At 30.8% G+C, this 11,149-nt stretch overlaps 1 long non-coding RNA gene across 1 annotated transcript; it reads right to left on the bottom strand.

Annotated features, from left to right (window-relative positions):
• Positions 1 to 2,501: 2,501 nt before the first annotated feature.
• On the bottom strand, positions 2,502 to 8,544 carry LOC129321448 (uncharacterized). The gene is made up of 6 exons (XR_008596005.1): positions 8,458 to 8,544; positions 8,295 to 8,349; positions 6,060 to 6,463; positions 4,284 to 4,344; positions 3,369 to 3,453; positions 2,502 to 2,811 (listed from the first exon to the last, which is right to left on the bottom strand). It is a non-coding gene; the product is annotated as an uncharacterized LOC129321448 (long non-coding RNA).
• Between the last annotated feature and the right edge of the window lie 2,605 nt (positions 8,545 to 11,149).

The raw sequence follows: 11,149 nt of genomic DNA, 5'->3' as shown, positions 1-11,149 counted from the left end.
TGAAGTTTGGATCATCCCAACTTTAGTTAGAAGATATTTCAAACATATTAAAAGAATCAAAGGTGTGTTGTTTCTGACAAAGTTTAATCCCCTGTATCAAAGGTACTAAAAATGGGTTACTCATATTGAATTGGTCAAAATACTGATTAATGATTAATAATTAAAATTATAATAGAAACAAAAATAAAATAAAATATCGTACCAGAGAATGCAAGGGATCACTTTTTTTTTTGGTCGGAAAGTGAAATGAAATAAGGCACCACCATCATAATCATAGCCATCAATAGGATGCCAAATTACTTGGATAGATAATAAATTAGGAGAATTATTTTAGTATATTACTCCCTCCCATCTTAATATAGGAGTTAGTTAACTAGTTCACCCATATTAATAAAATTATATTAGCTAGTTGTCTATAGAAAATTATGCATTGAATTTTTTTCTTAAAATAGCGCTGATTTTAATCATTTACATTAAAATATTATCAACAATGTTTATACATCATCTAAGAATCTAATTATAAGGTATTTGCAAAAAAATAATAAACATAAGAGACAACTTAAAGGAGATTAAAGTTTTAGGACCAAAATAAACTCCCAGCTAACTCTTATATTTAAGGAAAAAAAATATACTTCCTCCATTTCAAATTAGAAGAAACTTTTGGATAAAATTACAAGTACTAATAAAGTTTATTAAATATAATTTAAAAATTTATTTTTTCAAAACAAATATATAAACTTTTAAAAATAGCCTTTATTTAATACTCCCTTTATGAAATAATATTAAAAAGAAAGAATATAATGGGAGGAAAAATATTAAAAAAGAATCATTAATGAAGCTTTATTTTTATCAAAATATCTTATATTTTAAAATATTAAATTTTTTTTAAATATCTTATTGTTTGGAATGGAAAAAATATATTATAACTCTCTCTTGATCTCAATTATTAGAACTCTCAATTGTTATGTTTCCAAGTTTCATCGGATGTGGCCGCAGGGGCAACTCTCAAATATTATATTAGCCATCTCTGTTATTTTAAATTAGTGGGGTCAAGTAAAACAAAATAAAGGTGGTCCAAAAAGTAAAACAATATTATGTTTGTTCCTTTAGACGCCGGATTTCCACCAACAAGAATAACTAGTGTTCACCTCTCGTGCGATGTATGGGTAAAATATCAATTAATTAAATTCATTTATATGTTTTTAAAGTTATCTTCTCGTAGGATAAGTTATATTGTAAAATATCTTTATTATTATATGCCAATTATTTTAAATCAACAACGTTTGTGTTATTTAGTTTTTTTTTTTCCTGGAATTAAGCATTTAGTCTTTAGTTGGACCACATTGAAAAATGTAAATAATATAATCAATTAATTATAACTAATTATGATAGAAAAATATAATTTATAAAAAAGAAAGTTAAGCAAGTAACCAGTGTATACTATAACAAAAAAAAATTATAATTTATTTTCAGTGTTCTCAAATATATCTTAGAATACAACATTGGTCATTTTTTAGGACACCTTATTACTTTTATCATGGATTATTATCATTTAGGCTTTTTGTGTGTAAACTTATTCGCAATTAACCAAACTAATTTAAGGAGAAACTTATAATTGTTAATGTCTGATTTCATTAGTAAAGTATTAAATAAATTATTCAATTTCTTGTATCATAATAATTTAGTGAAGTGCGAGAAGAGTATCAAAACAAATAAGAAAGCTATATGATATTTGTAATTTACTGTTCAAAAAAATATACTCCCTCCGTTTAAAAATGTAAGGCATTTTTAATTGAATCTCACCTCCCATTAAAGTAGTTATTTACTTTTTAACTAATTCTATCTTTTCATATTTATCCCTATTAAATACCTTATAATAAATATAAAGTTATTATTAGTAAGGGCACTTTTGAAAAAAAATTAATGATTATACATCAAAAAACTAAAGATGCCTTATATTTTTGAACATCTAACTCTTAAAAAAATGCCTTATATTTTTAAACGGAGGGAGTCACTTCCTCCCATCTTACCATGGCCACAAAAATATTTCATGCTTAGTAAATAAAGCACTTTTATTTAAAAAAAACCTTTAAAAAAATACTATAAATTCAAGGCATTCATTAATTTTTCTTAGTAATAACCGTTCAAAAGTGTGATACATTTTTTAAGGGTTAGAAATGTCTCAACACGTAATTAATGTATTTTTTTTAAAACATACACATAATCAATAAATTATTTTATATTTATTATAAATTAAAACACCTTGCCTATAATTTGTGTTGTCCTCTCTGCAAACAATTTCTAAAGCAACAATTCTAAAACTATAAATATATCCTTTGTTTATCATGTAACTCCTCATTACATGTTTAGAAGCCATGTAACTATTGAAAAGAGAATATGCAACACCCACAAATTAATGATTTTACTAAACAAATGAAATATTGATGTTTCTAGGATCATTTGAATGAGAATGGCTTTATGCAATAGCAGATCATACATCACAGAGGAAGTGCATGGTGAAGATAAATTCTGTTAATGAGCAATCAAATATAGAATTTAATATGGCATAATACATTGTTCTAGCTATTCAGGTGCCAATGTGGGTATTATCATCATAATCGAGCTTTGCTAAACTGAAGTCAAAGATCTTGGCATTCACATCCTTATCTAGCAAGATGTTAGTTACCTGAATATCCCTATATACTATTTTCTATCTTGATTCCTCATGAAGATAAGCCAATCCCCTTGCTATTCCTTGACAAATTCTCACACTTGTAGGCCAATCCAAGTGGATCATTTGTTCTTCACAGCCTAGAAGTAAGGAAAACCAAGGAAAAGGAAACTATCTTGGAATCACTTTACAATTTGGAATTAGGAATTTACACAAGCAAGGTGTACATGATGAACTTATCATATTCTGTAAAATTGCTAAAGCCCCACAACGATAGAAAATCACTATCATATTCATATGAAAGGGTATCAATACAAAGTAAAAAGAATAAAGCCATGAACTAAATGCTATAATAGAAAGGCAAGTCAATTAGCTGCTAATAACCAAAAGTTGCAGAACAAAGTTCCCCTTATAGGAAACAATTTATCCAACAAACGCAGTCCAATGGGCTAGTGACAAAAGACAGCATTCTATTTTTAAAATAATGATTGGATCTCAAAAAACTTATCCATATCTATAAGGCCCCTGTATGATATTTATATTTTGTTCAAGATCAAACTTGAAATTAAACTCCTCAATTTCTCATGGTTATAGCATAATATATGCATACAGTAATAGTTTTTCCTACTAACCCATATAAACTTTCTTGAACAAGATAAAACATTGTTCTAAGGATTGTAAAGGATGGAAAACTCACCTTGCAATAGAGTCTTCAACATACTCTAATGAATCGCCAAGAATGCCAACAAAATAAGTTCATTATCATCATGGATTAGATTTTCCTGAAGCAAAGAGACTGTCAACAAAGTTTCTTTTGTCTTGGTATTATAAGTTTCTCCATAACAGCCAAAGAACAAATAGAACAAAAACTGGAAAAGAATAAAATCAACAAACAATGTTGATATTTATATTTCCAAGCATTTTCATGCAACGGGATAATGAAAAAAATAGAGAACTAAATTTGGCAACTAATGGAGTAGCCTTTTGTTAAAATGACTGAGTTTTCAAGCAATTTTCTCAGCCATGTTATTTTATTTAGCATCATATGTATAGAGATTTTGAGGCACCAAGCTTGCTTCTCTAGCTCTAATAAATCTAGTTTAAATCTATTTAATAACTCTGGAAGATAAGATGATAAAAAATTAGACAAAATATCTAATAGATAAAATACTTAATGGATAAATACCTAGATATTAAATATTAAATATTTAATATCATAAGCCTTTATCAGTGACTTTCAACATCTAATTACCAGGCATATTGTCTATTAGGGAATAATTCAACCTATAAGAGCTGGATGGCGACAAAGTTTTGTTATAACCAAGGCTTAAAAAGTTCACAAAGACTATTAAAGAATAAAGGCTATGGTTATATTCAAGGAAAAACTAACCACACTTTATTTACTGAGTTATACCCTAAAAGTAAAATTGCTATTTTGATTAATTGTCCATGTCAATGATATCATAATGACTCATGATTTTAGAAGAAATCATGCAGCTTAAATGAACCCTTGAAATTCAGTTTGGGATTAAGTTTCTCGCTGACCTAAAGAATTTCATATATAAGGAACTTGCCAATTCAAAAAAAAAAATTGATCACATAGAAAATATACCTTGAATCTTCTGGAAGAGACTACATGCTAGCTTGAAAGCCAGCAGAGACTCCAATTGAACCTACGCATAAGATATGCTTCAAAGACAATAGACATCGAGAGATACAAAAGACATGTAAGGAAACTAATCGGCTTGTCTCATATGAGGTGAATGTCAATTTCTGACTTGTTAGCTAGTTTATAAATAGAGACCTATAGAGAAGGGCATTTTTTCTGTTATCAGAATCTTAAGGTGCTTGAAGATACACTAGGAAAATGTCTTCCTAGTAAATTAAGCATTGCTATTGAAGCACCTATGAAACTATCAATGTAATAACATGGCCCTAATCATCAATATACTAAATAACTTTGTATACCTTAACAGAACAAAACATGTGTGAAGCTTGACAAAAAATTTAATCAAGAAAAAGCTCAAAAACAATACTGTTAAACTTCATCATTCATCTAATAATTTAAAGTACTAGACCTGTTGGCCAAAGTTGTGCTAGGAGCTAAATTTGAGAACCTGACAAGAAAGCTAGAGATAAAAGAGTTGCATCATGGCTAAACAGGCCCTATAATGGAGGAAATCAGGATATGGAAAAGCTATTCATAACTTGTAGAATATTGAACATGGACTCATCCATATAACATGCCGAGCAGAAGTCTTTATTTAATTTCCTTGAGATTTAATATCACATAGAACATTATTTTGTCCTCTACCTGGTGAAGTATTTCAGTCGACAAACGACCACACATTCCAAAAAACTTGAACCCAACCATTCTCATCTACTAACGAAGCAAAAGTTGGACTATTGGAATTACACTCAAGATTTCATAAAGTGAAGAAAGCAAAACCATAATGAAAATCATAAAGCAGTCAGGACATTGTAGAGATTAGATTGTCATCATAGTCATTATATATACACCATCAATGTTTAGTCAGCTACAGGAGATGAATTATGGTTATTAGAGTTAGCATATATATCAGAAAATAGCTACTTTGAAGTATCATGAAGCAGCAATTGAAAAATAAAAAGAGTACAGCTAACTATGTCTATTTTGACCTAATGTTATAGGCTTTGATGAAAATGAGAATAGCAATAACATTTGATTTCATGATATATCCCTTTAGAAGTACTTTTAATTTTTTTTAATGAAAAGGGAAAATACATTCAAAAGGAAACGAAATCTAAAGTGTAACAGCACGGACTCACCTCACCCCACCGGGGGTTTTTTGTCGGTGCTGGGCGTGCCTCCCCTCACAGGACGGTCGCCAGCTTTCCCACCAGTGGTATGATAGTTATTCCTCACCCCACCCTCACGGGAGTCTTTTGGAACCTCCCCAGACTCAAACCTCTAACCTCTACCACCTTAATAAAGTTCAGGCTGAATCTGGTACCGTTGAGTCAAGTGACTTAACGATACCAGACTCAGCCTCAACTTTGTTAAGGTGGTAGAGGTTGGAGGTTTGAGTCTGGGGAGGTTTCAAAAGACCCCCATGAGGGTGGGGTGAGGAATAACCATCATACCACCAATGGTAAATGCCGGCTTGGGCCCTGTGAAGGGTTAGGGCCCAGCACCGACAAAAAACCCCCGGTGGGGTGGGGTGAGTCCGTGTTGTTACATAAAGTACCAAAATATCTCTCTAATTTTAACACAGTGCAGTCTGGATAAGGATCACGGAGGCAACCATCTATCCAATTGCATCACTTACGTATTCCTCATCAAAATATGAGCGGCAATAATGATTTAATGAAAGGACAATACACAGAGAACCCACAAATCATACATTACCTTATTGTCAGCACCACAAAACTGTGTTCGCTTGACACTAATCACTAGAAGCCATTTGGAACCCATAGACGGAAGTAGAGATCCCAAGCACAGCGACAAACTTAACGTGTTCAGCTACCTGATTCAATAGGGCTGTGGAAAGTCAAACATAGATCTATCGCACAGTGAAGCATAAGTAATTATGGACGTTTCTCCACCATCGTGGGTTCAGATGGTAAGGTGGTGAAGGTCTTGGATTAAAAGGTGGATTCCAAGCTCACACTTCGTTTACGAAGCTTTTGCCATCAAGTTGAGTGAATGGAAGTGCCCGTCGATAGTCACAAACAGATGACTCCCACCGAAAAAGGGGCAATTGAAGGATCCTCTTCCACATCCACACTTATGGAGGGATGGGTAGGGCGTACCTAGCGTGAATGCATGAGAAATGAAGGATATTAGAGGAGAAGAAGTGGCAGAGTAGCAGACAAAATTTAAAGCGACTGAGGGAAGTAAATGATCATGAGAACTTGTTAATGGAAATTGGAGAGGTGCCGAGAAGTTAAATAGGGGAAATACTTAAAGGACTGAGGCTATGAAATGTTTTTGATAAATGTATCTGTGTATTTGATGATTAAAAAAAAAACTCACATTGGTGCCACTGTTCATTTAGTGTTCAAAGGAAGATCCCAAATTTATATAGAAATTTGATGATTGATGATTGATTGTTCTGCACATACGAATATCACACTAGGCAAACAATATATTTAAAATTTCACCTGGTGGTGCGAAATGGCAACATGAAAATTACCAAGAATTCAAAAATTATTGAAATCGTGCCAATTGACCCATCCACCTTCCCATTTAATCTATCCCATAAATGCAAGACCAACCTCCCCTTTCTCCGTCCTTTTCCGTGTTATAGTAGTTAAATTCAAAATAAAATATAAAATATTAGCTGAGATGAGAAAAAACAAACAACAGAAACCATCAAATATTATAATAATATTAACACTACAATATTCGAATCTCTATCTCCAATATCATAATATTATGTTATAATTATAATAGTATAATATTATTATAATTACAATACTACAATAGATGGAGAATTGGAACACGTGACCTGGAACGTGCAATTAATGAAGACAATAGGTGGAGCTCTGATATAAAAAAAAAATAGCAAATGGAGCACTGTTCATTTACTGTAGATATGGCCACCCCATGTTAATAAAAGTAATAGATAATAGATTATTTCATTCTTTGAATTTTTGTGGGCCGTTATCCAGTATCTAATTACAATTCTTTGATCTGGGTATTATCAAAGCCAAAATGTACAGTGACTATTTTGTTAACTGATCTTTGTTGATATTTGATTCAGGCCATTTAAATCTTATTATTTTTATATTTTTTATCTAAATTTTTATTTATGAATTGATTGTGACCATGTTATTTTTTATATTAGTTTACTCCTAAAATAAAAAATATTTAAAATTTAAATAGTCCAAATTAGATATGAAACCTTTAATTTTACCTAACATGAGATATTATTGATCATTACTTACATTTAAACTTTTAATTTTATCATAAGGTTTAGATATTATAGGAGATAGACAAGAATTATAAGAAAATGGACACTCTCTCGGATTAAAAATATAAAGTATTTTTTACAATTAGATATTAAAAAATAAAAAATATTCAATGTGTAATTAATATTTTTAAAAAATATATATCTTTAATAAAAAAACATTCAACCGATCATCTTTTTTTTTAATTGACCATAGGTGTAATTGATTGGATACTAAATATAAGCATTTCTCCCAATAAAAATTCTAACAATTTACCTTAAAGTAAGGCATTCTATTAAATAAGGGAAAACCTAAAAAATAGTGTTCATTTAAAGAGAATTAACTAATTTATTGAGGTGTATAACTAGATTAAAAATACTTTATATTTTTTAAAAGAGGGAATAAGAATATAATTTATAATTATCTATTAAAAAAATTACTATTTCCATTAATATCTATTTAAACTATTTATAGTTATCCAAAAATCGACTTGATAAACAAATTGCTTATCGTAATACAATCTCAAACACCAAATATTTTAGTCTATTCATGATTTAATTAAATATTTCCCCTTAACTCTCAAATACTGGAGGAATTCAAGAAAAACAAAGCAGAAGTGTAAGAAATTATAAAGCAGAAGACACACACATATATGTAAACACGATGAAAAACCAAACGCCAAAGGTATTACCTGTGTAGAGCAGCTGGTTTTGGGATGCTTTCCATGAGAGGGAAATCTCCTGTTTCTGTTTAAAAAATTTGATTTAAAAAAAATGAGTTGAGGTGAAATAAAAGAAGAAGAAAATAATTATAAGAAAGAAACAATCTTAGATTAAAGGAAGAATGAAAAATACCAGAAAATTAGAGCACAGAAACTGCAAAAGCTCTCGCTGGAGAAATGTTCAGCGACGGAATGAAGAAGAAGTATTGGTCCATGATCATTTAATGGAGATGATGCGCCTTGGAACTAATAATAGTGTCAAAGGCTAAAAGCTTCTTTTGATCGTTTCTATGCCTAATTATTGTCAAAAGAGCATTCCACTGCAAATTTAAAATAATTATTAGTGCATTAGAGCAACTTTTCATTTGCTCAATTTGTCAAAAGAACATTACTATGAAGTACCACAAAAGCATTCAAAATTCCCAAAGGTACTATAAAATCACTAAATATCTATCAAGTCCCAAAGGATTGGGGGTGAATGCGTTTTTTTTCTTTTTTCCTGAATTGACTAAAACATCCCTGTTTGATAGAAAAAGAAACACACTCTTGTTCTTCTATCTTCCTTCCCCAGCATTTTACTACTTCAAAATTCATTATCGCTATATATATATATGTGTGCGCGCGCGCGCGCGTGCGTTTTTGCACAATCTTTTGATCCATATAAGAAGCACCAGGTTCTTTCGAATCTCATTAACCAATTCTGCAAAGCGAAAATACATTTGGGAAAATGACATTATTGCAAAATAGACTTATTGAAGTACCCATATAGACGCACTTACTTTAAAAATGCTCCTAAAAAATAAGGCAGAGCTTACACTTGTTAAAAAAAAGCGCTTTAAAAGGTTAGTTCCTCCAAGCACTTTCAACCAAAAAAAAAAATTTTTAAAAGACTAAAAAATGAAATTATTTTAAAATTATATATCTTTTCAAAGCACTTCTTCCCAAAGGCGCTCTAAAAGAATATGATCTTCCAGAGAACATGAAGCGCTCCAAAAGACCCTTTGAAATTTTTTTATTATAATTTCTTAATAATTTAATTTGGTGTTAATTACTTTATATTTTATGTTATTAATTGAAGTATTATAATTATTTTAGATATTAATAAGAATAATTTATAAAATATTATATTATAATTTTATTTAGTATTTTAATTTTTTAGCCAATTAATTAATCTTAAATTTATAAATTTATTATAAATTAATGTTTAATTAATTAATAACTTAAAGTACTTTTCAAATATTATTTAATTTTTATTATTTAACACCAATATAATAATTTTTTAATAAAAAATTGTATTATAATATTAAATTTCAAATTATTTTTTTAAAAAATGAAATGCCTTTGGAAGTACTTTTATGTGGAAGTTGTAACATCCTAAATTTTTAAATTAGGAATTATCAGTATTTCCTTAGGAGGAGGCTAGGTCAGTGTTTCAGCGGGCTATGGCATGGAATGGAGTTTAAATTTTGGTGGGACTTTTTGTGCCATGTGCTATAGTGAGCGTGTCAATGCATCGTGGCACACGTGTAAAATCTGCTCTTATCAGATGCAAAAAACAAACCAAAAATAGAAGGAAGAAAGAAGGAAAATGAGAGAACGACGAAGAGGAGCTCGTGCACTGCTAGGGCACGATCCTTAAGCCACATTGGGAGCATTAGGAGGTTGAATCATCCTTTGGCAAGTTCCACATTCCCTCTCCTTCATTTTAATGCGAACATTTCTGACTTTTATGGCAATGGGGGCTTTGATTTTGATTCCCTTAGATTTAGACCAAATCTATTAGATTATTTAAGGTCTTGGGGGGTTAAATCAATCCTCTAACCCTAAGTTTATGGGTTTTATAGTGATTGAAAATTTTTGTTGAGGGTTTAGATGAACCCTAGGTATAATTTAAAGATTTTAAGACAACGTGGGGAATTAGATGATGAATTTGGTGTGTTGGAATGTTTAATAAGATGGTTATAGTATTTTAAAATGGTCGGTGTAGTTAGGTAAGGAATTTAGGTGTTATAGGCACTAAGAACCTAGTGAATTCAAGGTTATCTAGAGTGATAATTGATGATTATCACTTGATTATGTAGATTAAGTGTTGCTCGAGTTGCCTCGTGCATATAGAATGTGTGAAGCTAATGTTGAGCCATAGTAACCCTTTTGTGTGATAAAGGGTTGAGGTAACGGAATAATTTACACTATTTGATTATATTGCTTAACTGTTTGTGAGTAGATATATTAATTTGAGCTTGAGATTTGATAATCTTGCTTATTGTGAAATGTGATTTTGTGCATGAAAAACTATTTGTAAATGATGACAATATTAAAAATTTATATGGATTGGCTAAGAAATTCGAAATGTACATGTGTTATATATGATGAGTGTGAGCATGATCATGTTAAAAGGTGAGAGTTCACCTGTAGGAAGGAGTAGTAGAAGTTCATATGGCATGTATCTCCTTAGTGTCTAGTGAGGCACGGTGTTGGAGATTTTCTCCTTAGTATCCATGTAAGATATGGCATTGGAGAGTGACGCTCCTTAACATCAATGATGCGGTGTTAGAGTAACGACACCCTAATTTTGTGCGATAGAGGGAGATCATAGTCCGAAAGTGGGATAGAATACCTTTGGCGGGTGATCCTACCATTGAAGGTGAGCTCGAACCATGGTGAATGTGCAATTGGTTCAAGAGCTAATGGTTTCAATTGAGATATGGAGACTCGAATAGTAGAATGATCATGCTAGTGGTAAATGATTTGTATTCATGAAAAGATTATGTTATAATATGTAAAAGTAAATTTTGGTGTTTAATGGCTTTACTCCCTAATGGTTG

The sequence above is a fragment of the Prosopis cineraria genome, unplaced genomic scaffold (genome assembly GCF_029017545.1).
Source record: "Prosopis cineraria cultivar Desert tree isolate PC_DT_omini unplaced genomic scaffold, ASM2901754v1 PC10, whole genome shotgun sequence".
NCBI lineage: Eukaryota > Viridiplantae > Streptophyta > Magnoliopsida > Fabales > Fabaceae > Prosopis > Prosopis cineraria.
The sequence above is the reverse complement of the archived record's forward strand: the minus strand, read 5'-3'. Positions and strand labels throughout refer to the sequence as shown.